At 49.3% G+C, this 15,289-nt stretch overlaps 1 non-coding gene across 1 annotated transcript; it reads right to left on the reverse strand.

Moving 5' to 3' along the window:
- Positions 1–862: 862 nt before the first annotated feature.
- LOC142558667 (U2 spliceosomal RNA) lies at positions 863–1,053 on the reverse strand. Its single transcript, XR_012823081.1, has one exon. It is a non-coding gene; the product is annotated as a U2 spliceosomal RNA (small nuclear RNA).
- Between the last annotated feature and the right edge of the window lie 14,236 nt (positions 1,054–15,289).

The raw sequence follows: 15,289 nt of genomic DNA on the forward strand, positions 1-15,289 counted from the left end.
GTGTGCGAGTGTGAGCGGAAAATGGTGCCTTGATGCGAGGCGTCTTCATGAGTGCGCGAGGGGAGGGGGAAGAGGTTGCACGCCGTGTTCTTGCCAGCGCTAAGTAGCAGAGCGGAGAGATGAGCGCGCAAGGGGGCTGATTAATTCGCGTTTCCTACTCCGGACTCGTTTGCACATGGCAAGGCTGAAAGCGGCCGCACGCGGCCTATGTGGAAATTAATCTACGGTGGAAGCAAAAGGCCAGCCGACACGAAATAGCTGATGCCTTCGGGTGTGCTGTGTTCTCGAGTGCCGGGTTTGCGCTGAAGTGACACGCAGCACGAAGGTGAATTCACTCGCCGCTGCTTCTGGCGTCCTTCACCACACCGCAGTTGTGACAGTGACCTACGGGGATGTGTTCGTGTTTCACCGTACGCTCTCGACAGCATGCTTGTAAACTTAATTCTAACACTAGTGAGCGAATGTTCACTGCAATTTATACGGCGGATAAAACTACGAAACTTGCTTCACCTAGGTGAATCATACTTTGCTATGACAATGTTTCGCCTTTCAGGCGAAGCTGCGACTTTTTGTTGTGACCAGTCGTCCCTCGTTAGTGTGGGCACACAAGTGATAAACACGAGAAGCTGTACAGGATTAAATGCACGAACCTCCCGCCGTTATGCACCGAATGCGAGGTAAAATACGGGCGGGTTACCAAGAAGCACAGTGGCTCGATGTGCGCCGTCTTTCCTCTAACTCAACGGGGGAGGGGGCGCCAGCTACGCGAGAGCATATCTTGGTCGCACAACCACGCCCTAGACGGGGTGTGAATCATGCACACTAAAAGTGCACAGCAACATTGGTTCTGATTTTAGATTCGATGGTGTGGGCTGCACCCGGCTGCAGTGCAATACCAGGACAACCCGTGGCGCTGGAGGGGCAAGCCCCGTCCCAGCGCCGCCTTACAAAAATAGGATTAATATCGTAAGACCCATTACAGGGCCGTATCAGATATTAAGCTGATAAGAACAGATACTACATTTGATCTTAGCCGATAGGCCGAGAAGCGATGCCATGGATCGCGTCTCGATGTAACCCGCTTCAAACAAACCTACAACGTGGAGCCAGCGAAGTGCGAGAGAGAACTGCATTTCTCAAATAACTGGCCAAATTTGACAATAAAAAAATACGCTTCCCTATATGAATAATGGGCACGCAATATAGCTTTTATTTTAAATCGCAATAGATTTTACTTACAACGTTTCCAATTTGAAACAACAATCTACGTACCATGCCTGACTGCCCGTTAGGTTTGTGGCGCCATCCTGTGGTTAAAATGATAACTTAGGTGTCTCGCTATGGTCACGTGGCTTTGTTTCTACAGCGGGAATCCCGGAATCCCGTGGGCCAGCGGCAACTACGGCGCCATAGGTCCACGGCCTGTAGTGCAGGTATGGTGTATTGGAATAGGCCAGTGTATCGTGCGTGCAACAGAACAATGGGAGAACCGAGGACGCTTATGCGATGACGCCATGAGTACGGCGCTGCAACCGACCGGCGTGCCTAGAGCGGGAAATTATACATGCTGTGCGAAACCCCGCATTTATAAATTGAAACGGTCTGAAATCAATTGAAGTTAATACAGGTTTCCTTGTCAAGCAAATGTGGTGCTGTAGAGGTCAAAGCAAGATCGTGCAGTGTCACGGGGATGCACCAAATGCACAACTATCAAGTGAAGAAAACACGAATAAATACGGAATTCTGAAGAAAACAATGATGGATGGGAAGTTGGAACACAGCGCCTGCTTCACTATTATACAATCACGGAAACAAGGACCACAGATCACCTGTACAAGTAAAGGCAGTTTTCTGGCAGCACATATCAACAGGCCCCACATGTAAAAGTGCCATATCATAGTAATGATGTATCTAGTGCTTTTCTCAGCTTCCTGAGGAAAGCACTACCCCTCAACAAAACGGTGACCAGATTGCTGTTACATGTTTGGCGTACCAAGCATATCCAAGCCTTTAATTATGCCCAAGAAAGTAATCATTTGGGCTCAATAAATATAAAGCAGATAACAATCCTCTCAACTGAAATGTGTATAAGGTTTTAGAAGATGGGAAAACAAAAGACCCAGAATTTTCACAAGTGGTGATATATCCTCGTGTCTGCAGTGCTTACACACCAATAACAAAGATTACCAGTGAGTCCTATGAAACTACTAGGTCTGCTGTTTTCACACAAAATACAAATATGGCATACTGCGATCCCACAGTGTGCCATCACTATCTTGAAATGCCCGTTGCAGTATGGGCCTCTCAGATGCCAACCTTATGAGCGAATGCTTCAAAATCACTAGGTTACACTCATCGTAACTTGCATAACTCCACAAATTAGTATTCCTAACATTTGTCTGTCCACACCTTGAGTTTGCACCTTCAAAATGGTCGTGTCATCATGAGTACTTAATCTGCATGTTGGAAGCCATACAAAATCAAGCTAGTGAATCTATTTCCTGCAACTTCAGTCCTTAGTCCGGCGTAAGTAAAACTTGACCTTGCGCTTCGTACACTTAGCAGTCATTGTGACAGGACACTTGAGTCCGTGCTCCATATTATGTTCATTAAATTAAGTAGCAACCTTGCTGCCGCAACATGCATGTTGCATATTAAGACTCAATAATTAAGGTTTACTCACATTTTGGGAAACACAGAAGCGTCTAATTTCTCGATGTTACCATAAGTCATTCGCTTGTTCAATTGACATTTGACTGCATGGCCATGCAAGCTAAGATGAATTTAAAGAACTCCTGATCCTGCATTCTTGGTCTTAAAATTGTGCTATTCTGCTGGTGTTTCTTTATTTTTCATGCTTTTAAGCTGCACTTTCTCTACGATGTTTAATTAGGTATGCGAGTGATACGTGTGTGCTAAAATTATCTCTTTTATATGTTACACTAACCTGTTGTTTTTTTATTCAGCAATCTAGGACAAACTCAACCATTATGGAATTTTTATATATTACATGTGGCAGCCTGGCTTTCTCTTAAGTGCACACGTAAAGTGCCTCACAATCAAATAGGAATACCACCCAAAAGCTAAAGAGAGAGCCTATACAGTTTCATAAATTCACAATATTGGCTATTTATAGCTTAGAACAGCAGAACAAAGTCCAGTTTTCTATCTGACTGACTTCATTTGTCGCCACAGTTTGCGCTTGCCATGGAGAATTTACTTGAAGCCGCAATTGCACTGAAGCGCCAGCAGTCAGTGATGCTACTGTGCATAGTACACACGTATCAGACAGCCAAAATAATCTGGTACTGTGCCTGAACGCAGCTGATGCCTGAAGCACAGGTAGCTTCCTCCAGAACGATACAGCGGCAGCCAAGCGATCCAGACGATATGCACCACAGACATGCAAAGACGTGCCTACTGTGATGCCCTAAGAAGTCACTGGAAACGAACAACTTTCACCTGCGCAGCAAACACGCAATAATGTCAAAACCAAAATCATTGACGAGACCTGCCAAATAACAGCTTGATGTCCTGACATTTCTGTTGATTTACTATTGGCTCATTTCCCAGTTGTTTTACTGCTATGCCATTTTAGTTACTTTTGGTAGCTATAGTGCAGTTACGGCTGACAATTCAAAAGAAAACCGGGCAAAATGCAGTCTGGAGCATTTAATTTGTTATTGCGTGGAAAGAAGTGCCCGAAAATGCAGGTTAAATAGATTACGAGCGAAAATCAATGCTAAACCGCAGGACAAAGAGAAGGACACAGACCACAGCGCTGACTAACAACCAAGCGTCTTTTTTTCAGTCAGCACACATGTACTCTACCACTATCGCGAAGAAAAAACAAAAATACACTAAAGAGACAGAAATTCAGCATCCGCAGGTGCAATAAATTGTAATCAATGAGATAGGAAAGTCCTTTCCTTCGGAAGGAGTGAAATGGAGGGGACGCTTACATATATGTTGCCGTATCATGAATTGTGCTGAGCAGTACATATTTCTGTGTTTATCTGGTCGATATCACTCCTGAGTTTTCTGCTGTTTATCTTACGCTGTTTCAATCTTTGGAAAAGGCCGTGCCTAGCCTCCAGGAGACGTAGCAGGTGATTATCCATGTGTGGTTGCTTGGCGTCTTCTTGTAAGAGTGAAATGTGTTTCTGCGTTTTTTGGTGTAACATATATCGATCCACTCCTGTAGGGACCTGTGCTCGCTGACCGCCGACCTCTCGTGCCTCACCTTGTCCCATACCGCGACCCACTGCTTTCTAACCCTCTCGGCAAACCATATCGTGTCGACCATGATGCACAATAGAGTATGGTCGCTCATGGGCGTGCCATACGTATTGTGCCATGAATCTGGCAATGTCCCTTTGCTGTGTGTGAGGTCGAGTGTGGTGTCCTTCTCAACCATGTTGCTATGTACGGTTGACGAGTTGAGGTTGTTTAGTACATATTGGGAATTTTGTTTCTTGTATGTGTTCTTGGAGGCGGTTTTCCCGAGGTGTGTTTTTTGTGTACCCCCAAGCAGTATGTGCGGTGTTGAAGTCACTCTCTACTAGGTGCCTAAAGTAGGTGCATGGCACATTTCAATGGCTGTAGCCGATTTCTTCTCAAGGATGGTTGTAGCTGCTCGCGATGTAAATTTCAGGGGAATTTTTCTTATTTTTGATGTTTCCGACAAGGTGTATGATGGTTGTGAACTGATATCCTGTGCGTGATTTCTAAGGTGGTCGTTGACGCGAGCTTACGACATTGTGCTCGTTCGGTTCTACATACGTAGCGGACCAGCGTAAGCGAGAGTGAGTGAGTGAGTAAAGACTTTATTAAAACAAATTGGGAGGTGAACAGCTTATAGGGGTTATACAATCGTACGTCCCCATAGCCATGTCTTGTGGTCATGTCATGTTAAAACGACGACGGCATTTGTACTCCACCGGAGAAACGTTAAGGCCTTGGGCGGTCATGAAGTCGGTCCAATGTAACGTAGTTTCGAGATAGCGTAAGCTGCTACGAGGACAGCACGCCTGTCCCGAAGATAGTGCAAATCTAACGCGGCACCTCAAAATGCAAGCTGTCACGCATACAAAAAAGGAAGACAAGTGACACAGGGAACACGCGCCAAATGTTGCAAAGAGCTGGCTGACTTTGGAACGTGAGAAGCAAGATAGTAATTGTGGCCTAACGGCTTGAGCATCAGGTAGCTCCGCTGTGAGGCCGAGGTTCTAATCGCGCCGCCAAACGCGTTTACTTTTTTTAGGTGAATGTGAATCTATTCAGTGAGAGCCAGACCAGCGGCCGACCGACCCAGGCGGAATCAGAAAATGGCTGGCAAAGAAACGCTATCAAGGAAAAATGTAACTACTGAAAGCTGTCGTTACGAATGACCTGCCCAGACAAAAAGTTTAAATTGCAATATGTATCTCGACGCTTCGCCACAGAGCACGCGTCAGTGCGCACGAAAATCGTAACAGGAAGTGAAACAATAAGAATGCCGCCCTCCACGTCTTTCGTGAGTGTCACATCACGACTGCTGCGCATGGGCACACCATTTCCCACCGAAGCACCAGTGGGCAGAAGAGCGCTGGCAGTACCGTTCCGCGTCCCCTATATTGGTCTATGGGATTGTACATTGTTCTGCTAAGCCTTCAGCATTCTTCACTTTACCTTTGAACAAACCAGAGAGACAGCAGATCACACATCTTAGCGTTTTGCAGCCTTCTCCTCCATCCTGTGTGGATGACAGCTTTCCCTTTCATCACACTCTCTCCACCATACGGGTTCTTGTGCCGCTGAGTTATCGGCTATTTAGGCCTCGTTGTGGGATGATCATGGCCGCTGGTTAGCTCACACACTAGGGCGATCTCCAACTACAGCCATGCTTCCACGCACTTACAACACATTCTCGACTAGGACAAAGTCAAGTTCACTTTTTTTCAACACCCAGCACTAAAAAAGTACAACGACGCTGGGCGCCGTATAGGCGAAGGGCCACAGAAGGATCGACAGAGGCCTAGACGCCATTTAAAGGACACCGGCAGCAGGATGCTGCAAGTGACAGTGTCCGGTTACAATCTACTCACAAATTAAGTTCTTGTAGAATATATCTTTGGTACATTTAGCATTTACAGTACAAAAACTAAGGAAAAAGTCCACTGAAAAAGAGGAAAATTAGCACACATTAATACACAAGAAACTAGACGAATACGTGATCAATTTTCTTTTTGTGAATTACAAATTGTTTAGTTTAGTTGGTAACATGCACTTTATCGTTTGCTTACTATAGGTGGTCCTTGAGAAGGATATGCTCTCCAGTTCCCAAGGGTGCGTGTATTATGTATATTTGTTCGTTTAGTTAAATTTGCAAGTTCTAGGATAAATGGGAGATTCTGTTCAACGCCTACATTGTAGCATTTCATAAGAATGAATTTATATAAATCAAATGCAGGAAGCAATCTCAGGTAATCAAAAATAGGCTTAGTGTGGGAATGATAAGAACATTTACGGTTATTCGCACTGCTTTCTCCTGCAATCTGTGGAAGTTTGCGATGGTAGTCATAGGATAGGATAGGGATAACCTTAACGAACTGCCGGCAAACGACGCTTTAACGCGTCGTGACGCTGGCCAAGCGTCGACCCGGGGTTGTACCCTACTCTGCACTGGCCCAGTTGGTAGTCATAGCAACCTTGTTATTGCACGCCGCTCACGTTTACAGACTACTGTCTTACACGGATAGGCGAAGTTATACAAACCGTTTGCTGACTACCAACGTAATATATTTAGCTTTGTATTTACCACAATTTTATCTTTTAAAAGTTGATATTCACCGTAATAACTTTAGTTGGTAGTCAGCACACGCCCCGTGTTACTTCACCTGTCCATGTCAAAAAGTGGGTCTGTAAAAGAGATGAATGCTTCCAACTTGCCCAATTCGGCAATCCTAATAAGGTTTGATTTTGAACTTCTTTATATAAAAGTTGTAACACGCGCATTCTTCACGGCCTGTGCGACTGCATTACGGATAAACGCAAAATTACTAGCGAGTTCAGTTTTGTACTCCGTCTTTGCATGCTTTCTAATTGTTTATCGACTTGCAACGCATTTTTAGTTGTTGCGTGGCATATCAGAAGCGTACAGCCTTCAATCCTGTTACGTAGACAACACCGGTAAGCCAACTTTCAAAAGGCCCGAATTAGCGTTACGACGTTATTACTGCGAAATGTCGCGCCTTGGTCACCTACATCACACTTGAGTACGTCGCCAGGGGGGTGCACGGAACAGTCGACGAAAGCGCGTTGCGTTATCACACTTGGAACATTCCTCTATAGTACCTGTGTGCTACTTCAAAGAAAAAGTAAACTTTGAAGTTTCAAAAACTGTGCCTTAGGAATCTTTTCGTCATTTTACGAATTTTACTCGTACATATATTACGCGTTCTTTTTTCGTTTTAGGAAACGGAAACGTGACGCTAGCGATATAAACATGAGGACAGCAGCACGCGGTGAGGTGTCTAGCGACCGAAGTCGATAAACATTTTATGCGCAGTCCGCGATTTTCTCCCTCGCGGAGGGCTACACCCGAAAGCTGTGCGGTACGCCCGCAGTTTCATGACGGGAGCGTCGCACATGCGACGTGCCGTTCCCGCTGCATCCTCTGCATCGCAGACAGCATAGCACGAAGCCATGAAAAACAGTTGTTCTACTGCGGCGCTGTTGGTGAATGTGTCCACGTGACCACCCAGAGCATCGCGAAGGGCGCGCAGAGCCATTGACACGGCCAGCTCTTCGGTCGCTTTCGCCGAGGCGTTAGGCGAAACGAGGCCGAGGAGAGCCCGTGCTATTAGCCTTCCGGCTCCCCCGTAGTTCAGCACGGGATGCAGCTGGGAGTGGAAGAACGGGTAAGAGAAGACGAGTGGCTCCACCGTCAGGTTCCGCTCCCCATGCCACAAATCACCTTGCACGCCGTCTATTCTGAGGATGTCGTAGAGTCCCGAAGCTGTCAGCTCGCGCCTCGCCTCTTTGAACGCCACCCATTCGGCGAAGAACGAGTGCTGCGGGGCTGGAAGGTAGCCCAGCTCCACGGAGGCGTCCGCAGGGCTGCCGATGCTGGTTGGCGAAGCCCTGCCTGGGAGAATCAAGGCCAGTGGTTCGCGAGTGAAGTGTCCTTCCACGTGCGGGGCCGTAAGCAGGCTGAACCAAGCGAGTCCCGTCATCCGCTCCACCTCGCGCAGACACCGGTTCGTCATCCTGGCCGGCATGAAACGAAGCGGGCGGTCACGGACGGTGGAGTTGCTGCCATCGACCATCCAGCCAATCTTCGTGAATGTCCGATAGGCGATGTGTTGTGCCACATCATTTGGCCTCCGACCCCCAAATTCGAGCAGGCTGTTCAAAGTGCGGAGGACCCTCGTGCTCTCAACGCGGACAAGTGTCTTTTCCGAGAAGTTCGTTGCTGGAGGTACGGCCGCACGGAGCGCATCGACCCACGCCTTAGCAGAAACTGCTGGCGTCAACGTTTCTGCCATCGTCTCAAGGTGCACGTCTGGCGGCGTTCTTTCGGGGATCATCTCGGCGTTCTTGAGAAGATTGCTCACCAGCGCGTCGATAGACCCCTTCTGCGTCATGTACGCGGCTACTACTTTGTCCAGCAGACCTAGCACTCTGAAGGCCCCCACGACGCCCGCTCTGTATTTCTTGTTTTTTTCCGGTCCTTCTGAAAACATCTGCCCATTTTCGCAGGCTCTTGCTCCGGCCAATGAAAACTGTGGCCGGCTCGTTTTCGTACGAATCAATGCGCAATTGGAACCACACGTGAATGTCCCAGTTTGCAGACAGGTCTACCAGTGTTGTTTGGATCCGACCGCTGGTACGATCTGTTGGGAACTCGGCGCTGACGCCCGTGGTTGTACCTGGGTCGCAAGCCCCAAGGGTAGCGTTGGCCTGGCGGCCTGGGGTACAACTGGAAGCATCCGAAGGTCCCGGCAAAGCATGAGTCGACTGGTAACAACGAAACAACTTGTTTATTTTAACATCGCAAAGAGTTGGCGGTCAGTTTGACCGAAGTAGAGAGACGGGAGAGCACTTCACTCAACAGAAGAAATCGGAGCCCTCCTTTTGGCGTCCGGGGGCAGCTGTTTTTATACTCTCGCAGTTGAGGGCAAGAAGGAACCCCTCAAAAGACGAGCACGTGAATGTACAATGGGCTAATGGTGACGCACACTGTCGTAGCGATGCCGTAGCACCATGTCGAGCACGATCTCGTAGCACCCTGTCGTGGCGCTGCCGGTCGGACACAATGACTGTAATGAGAGGATGGTCCCTGCTTTGGCATCGCCTGTTTCGGGCACAATGACTGGAACGAGATCCCTGCTTTGGCATCGCCTGTTTCGGGCCCAATAACTGGAATGAGATCCCTGCTTTGGCATCGCCTGTTTCGGGCACAATGACTGGAATGCGAGGATGATCCCTAGGCGGTCGCATCGCCGCAGTCGCGCCTGGAAACACCTGGCGATGAGTGTTGCGGCGACGACGATCGGGCCAAAATGTCTGCCGCCCCGCCGCAGTCGCGCCGGCAAAACCACGTGTCGCAGGCGAAACGCAACAGACCGCCCCGCCGGGGGAAGGAGATCCCGATGGACAGGGGACTGCATCCGCTGTCCGGAGGGATGTCGCTCGATGATGCTCATAAACGAAGTCGGGCGTCCCTCGACGTTTCTTGAGCGCAGCGCACAGAGAAGGCCTCGTTCTCTCGTTCAGGTTCGCACGGGACACTGCAAAGTGACTTCGGGAGAGTTCACATTTTTGTTCTCGTTCCCGGCAAGCGTTAGAACTACGCTGAAACTCAACCGCTCAGTCAGCAAGCACGGCACAACCCTCACTAAGCCCTGCCAGGCTCTTTCCCCTTTTTATACCACTGCCTAGTTCCTTACAGTAGTCTAGCATCACTCAGAACGCGTCCACAAATTGAAAAATTGCACTAGAAAGCATATCATCACTTTGAAACACTAAACAAAAGCAATATGTTAAAAAAAAATCCTGCCTCAGGAAGAAAAACATCAGTAACAAACAATTTTGAGGCTGATTCCTACGTTAGGGGCTTCGACTTAAGCCATCGGCGTTACCGTTGAGACTCCCCTTTTTGTAACGCACCTCAAAGGAATATTGTTGTAAAGCGAGGCTCCAGCGCAGGAGGCGGCCATTTTTGGGAGAGATGGTCTGCAGCCATTGGAGAGGGCAGTGATCCGTCTCAATGATAAACCTCGAGCCGGCTAGATAGCATGACAATTTCTGAACGACCCACACGAGACATGCACACTCTTTCTCGGTGGCGCTATACGCCTGCTCACGACTGGTCAGCTTACGACTAGCATACAGGACGGGGTGTTCTACTTCTCCCTTTTCCCGTTGGCACAGTACAACGCCCATGCCTCGCTCACTAGCATCGCACTGAACAATGAACCCTTTTGTATAGTCTGGCGATCGTAGCACAGGCTGGTTTGTTAGGGCACTCTTTAGGGCGCTAAAAGCTCTTTCCTTTGTCTCGTCCCAGACGACTGTTTGAGGCTCTGTCTTTCTTAGAGCATCCGTCAGGGGAGCCGCGATATCAGAGTACCTAGGGATGTACCTCTGATAGTAGCCGGCGACACCTAAGAACGACCGAATATCGGTCTTGGTGCGCGGTTGCGGAAAGTCTCGCACAGCGGCCACTTTTATTTCAGAGGGGCGGCGACGACCCTGACCAATCACGTGACCGAGGTAGACAACCTCGGCCTGTGCTAACTGGCACTTAGGAGCCTTTACTGTCAAGCCCGCTTCGCGCAGGCGGGTTAGCACTGCCCGCAAGTGTGTCATATGCTCAGACCAGGATGCGGAGAATATCGCTACGTCGTCTAGATACGGTAAAGCGAATTCTTGCTGTCCCCGCAACACTTTATCCATGAGACTTGAAAAACAGTATGGCGCGTTCTTCAAACCAAAACTCAACACTTTAGGACGGAATGTTCCCATTGGTGAAATGAACGCCGCATACCTACTAGCCTCTTCTGTAAGTGGAACCTGCCAATAACCCCTGACAAGATCTAGGGTGGAAATAAACTGAGCGCTACTAACTTTCTCAAGGCGCTCCTCGATGTTAGGGATCGGATAAATTTGATCCTTAGTGATGGAATTAAGCCTGCGGTAGTCGACGCAAGGACGAGGTTCCTTGCCCGGTACCTCAACTAAAATCAAAGGGGAGGTATAATCACTCTCACCTGCCTCAATAACACCGAGCTGTAGCATTTTCTTTACCTCAGCCTCCATAATATCGCTCTGGCGGGGTGACACCCGATACGCCTTGGATCGTACTGGCTCTGTGGAGGTAAGTTCTATATCATGAGTAAGTACAGAAGTCCTACCAGGCCTCTCAGAGAACAGACCTTGAAACTCTTGTAATAGCTGGTGTAGTTCGGTTTTCTGCTCGGGCGACAGCGGTGCTTTACTGATAAGGTCACTAATGACTTGACCGGTGTCTTCCCTGTTCGTCACTGAGCCTAGTCCCGGAAGCTCGACCGGAAGCTCTTCAGGAACGTTTACCATCATGCACACCACTGCTTCCCGTTGTCTATAAGGTTTGAGCAGATTACAGTGGTAAACTTGCTGTGCTTTCCGCTTTCCTGGCAGACTTACCACGTAGTTAACGTCCGACAGTTTCTGAACAATTCGTGCTGGGCCCTCCCACTGCACGTCTAGTTTGTTGTTTAGCGATGTGCGCAATATCATGACCTCATCGCCAACCTCAAAACGACGGGCCCTGGCTGTCCGATCATAATAAACCTTGGCCCTCTGCTGGGCCTTTGTCATTGCTTCACCTGACAACTCCTGTGCCCTTCTTAAGCGTTCGAGGAGCTTAAGCACGTACTCCACCACGACTGGGTCGTCGCCCCTACCTTCCCATGATTCTCGAAGCATGCGAAGCGGAGATCGAAGCGAGCGACCGTACACCAGTTCAGCTGGCGAAAACCCCGTAGCCGCATGCGGCGCGGTCCTTAAAGCAAACATCACCCCAGGCAGACACAGCTCCCAGTCAGTTCGATGTTCAAAACACAACGCTCTCAACACGCGCTTCATGACGGAGTGGAGCTTCTCAACGGAATTCGACTGTGGGTGGTACACTGAGCTGTGTAACAGCTTTACCCCACACCTTTCGAGAAAAGTTGTCGTCAAAGCGCTAGTAAACACTGTGCCCTGATCTGATTGGATTTCCGCAGGAAAACCAACTCGCGCAAATATGGACAGTAGTGCATTGACTATCTCAACTGAGCTGAGTTCTTTAAGCGGCACTGCTTCAGGGAACTTTGTCGCTGGGCAGATCACAGTCAAAATGTGTCTGTACCCCGCGGCTGTTACCGGCAGAGGTCCCACTGTATCAATAACGAGCCGTCTAAAAGGCTCCGTTATGATAGGTACCAATTTCAACGGCGCCCTTGATTTGTCCCCTGGTTTGCCCACCCGCTGACAAGTGTCACATGTCCTCACGAAATGGTCTGCGTCCCGAAAACACCCTGGCCAATAGTACTCTTGCAAGAGACGGTCCTTAGTTTTCTTAACTCCTAGGTGTCCGGACCACGAACCCCCATGTGACAAGCGCAACAGATCCTGACGATAGCATTGAGGCACGACCAGCTGATCGAACTCCACTCCTCTGCGGTCTAGATACTTCCGGTACAGGACTCCACCCCTTTCCACAAAACGCGCAGTTTTCCTGGCGATACCTTCTTTGACATTGCAGCGCACGTTTTCCAGGCTGCCATCCTTTTTTTGCTCGGCTATCAAAGCCGACCGGCTGACTTTTAGCAACCTATCAAGTCCGTCTGACGTAGGCGCGATGAGCAAATCAGTAGATAGCTCTTCTAACTTTCCCGTGTCGGGCATTTCCTCTCCAGTATCTGGCGCCTTTAACGTTACAGACTCAAGTTTATTCAGTTCGGGCGTGCTCGGAATATCAGCTTGCTGCGCCTCTGACCCTTTTTCGTTGTTTGATAACGTCGGCCCCGCAACTACCGCCTTTGCAGCGAGCTCTCGAACCTTCGATCTGGTTAAGGCCTGAACACTAGCTTCACCAAACAAAAGCCCCTTCTCGCGCAGGAGGTGATCGGACCTGTTTGAAAATAGGTACGGGTACTGGGGTGGCAGCATAGATGACACTGCCGCCTCTGTCTCAAGCGCTCCGAAAGGTCCTTCAATAAGCACCCTTGCTACTGGCAGACACACGCTATGAGCTTCCACGGCTTGCTTGATCCACGCGCACTCGCCCGTGAACATATGGGGTTCTACGTAAGACGGGTGAACTACATCCATCGTAGCTGCGGAATCGCGAAGCACTCGGCACTCTTTCCCGTTTACGAGGAGGTCTCGCATGTAAGGCTCGAGAAGCTTCATGTTCTCGTCAGTGCTGCCTATTGAAAAAAACACAACTTTTGGTGTTGTTTCCGGACACTGCGCCGAAAAGTGACCCGGCTTCTGGCACGTATAACACAAGCGCGCTCGCCTCATCTCGAACCGCTTTCTGCGTTTGGCTGCCGCCGTCTCTTTACGTTTGGTCGGACTGCTTTCGCTCGCATCCGCACTACGCGTGTCCCCCTTTACTCTCATGGGTGTGAACTTCGGCCTCTCAAACTTCGAGCCAAATTCACCCTTTTGACCGTCCTTAGCTCCGCGAGCTCGACGCGTCACAAACTCCTCGGCTAGCTCAGCGGCTTTAGCCACCGTACAAACGTCTGGCCTATCCAAGACCCAGTATCGCACGTTCTCCGGTAACCGACTATAAAACTGTTCTAGCCCGAAACACTGCAGAACTTTATCGTGGTCACCAAACGCTTTCTCTTCTTTGAGCCACTCCTGCATGTTCGACATAAGCCTATACGCAAACTCTGTATATGACTCACTTCTGCCTTTCTCATTTTCCCGAAACTTCCGACGGAACGCCTCCGCAGACAGCCGGTACTTTTTTAGAAGACTCGATTTCACTGTGTCGAAATCCTCTGCCTCCTCTCTATCCAAGCGAGCGACTACGTCGGCCGCCTCGCCGGGTAACAAAGTGAGCAAGCGCTGTGGCCACGTTTCCCGAGAGAACCCCTGCTTCTCGCACGTTCGCTCAAAGTTAACCAGGAACAAACCAATGTCCTCTCCAAGCTTAAACGGCCGCATCAGGTCAGTCATTTTGAAGAATACGCGTTCTCCTGCACCGTGTGCCTGACCTCCATTACGAGCGCGTTCCATCTCTACCTCAAGACGCTTCATTTCCAAAGCGTGTTGACGGTCACGCTCTTGTTGCTCTCGCTCTTTCTGTTCTTTACGTTCACGCTCTTCTTTTTCTTTCTGTTCTTTACGTTCACGTTCTTCTTTTTCTTTCTGTTCTTTAAGTTCACGCTCCTGTCTTTTTGCAGTCTCTCTCTCTTCAATGGTCTCAAGGCATTCCGACAGCTCGTCATCCTCAGCCTCTAACTCAAGAATAGCCTTTATCAGTTCTGGTTTTCTGAGTTTGTCCGAGACATCCAGACCCAACTCTCTTGCAAGCTCCAACAATTTCGGTTTGCGCAACGACTTCAAATCCATGGCTGCTCTGAATGCTGCTTTCTCTACTGCTTACTATTGTCTTGCCGCAACTAACCCGGCAGCAACGACAACCACAATTACCAGCTCTGTTTCTGACACTAACAAAAGCCTGGCAAAGCTCAGAAGAAGAAAGTCCCGCACTCACCAAACCTCGCAGGCAGGAATTCCACGCAGTCGTTCCGCTGCAGGCAACCAGTCGTCACACAGGGCTCGTTGCACTGCTCCCGGATCGTCGTTGAGCTGCTCAGCATACAGTCAACTGCATCTCTTCGCTGCTGGCCTCCGTTGTCGCGATCTCACCGCTGGCAGACAGTTGTTTGAAGTCGGAGGCGATCTCACCGCTGCCAACCAGATGTTTGGATCCGACCGCTGGTACGATCTGTTGGGAACTCGGCGCTGACGCCCGTGGTTGTACCTGGGTCGCAAGCCCCAAGGGTAGCGTTGGCCTGGCGGCCTGGGGTACAACTGGAAGCATCCGAAGGTCCCGGCAAAGCATGAGTCGACTGGTAACAACGAAACAACTTGTTTATTTTAACATCGCAAAGAGTTGGCGGTCAGTTTGACCGAAGTAGAGAGACGGGAGAGCACTTCACTCAACAGAAGAAATCGGAGCCCTCCTTTTGGCGTCCGGGGGCAGCTGTTTTTATACTCTCGCAGTTGAGGGCAAGAAGGAACCCCTCAAAAGACGAGC

This window comes from Dermacentor variabilis, chromosome 9 (genome assembly GCF_050947875.1).
Source record: "Dermacentor variabilis isolate Ectoservices chromosome 9, ASM5094787v1, whole genome shotgun sequence".
In the NCBI taxonomy this organism is placed as follows: Eukaryota; Metazoa; Arthropoda; class Arachnida; order Ixodida; family Ixodidae; genus Dermacentor; species Dermacentor variabilis.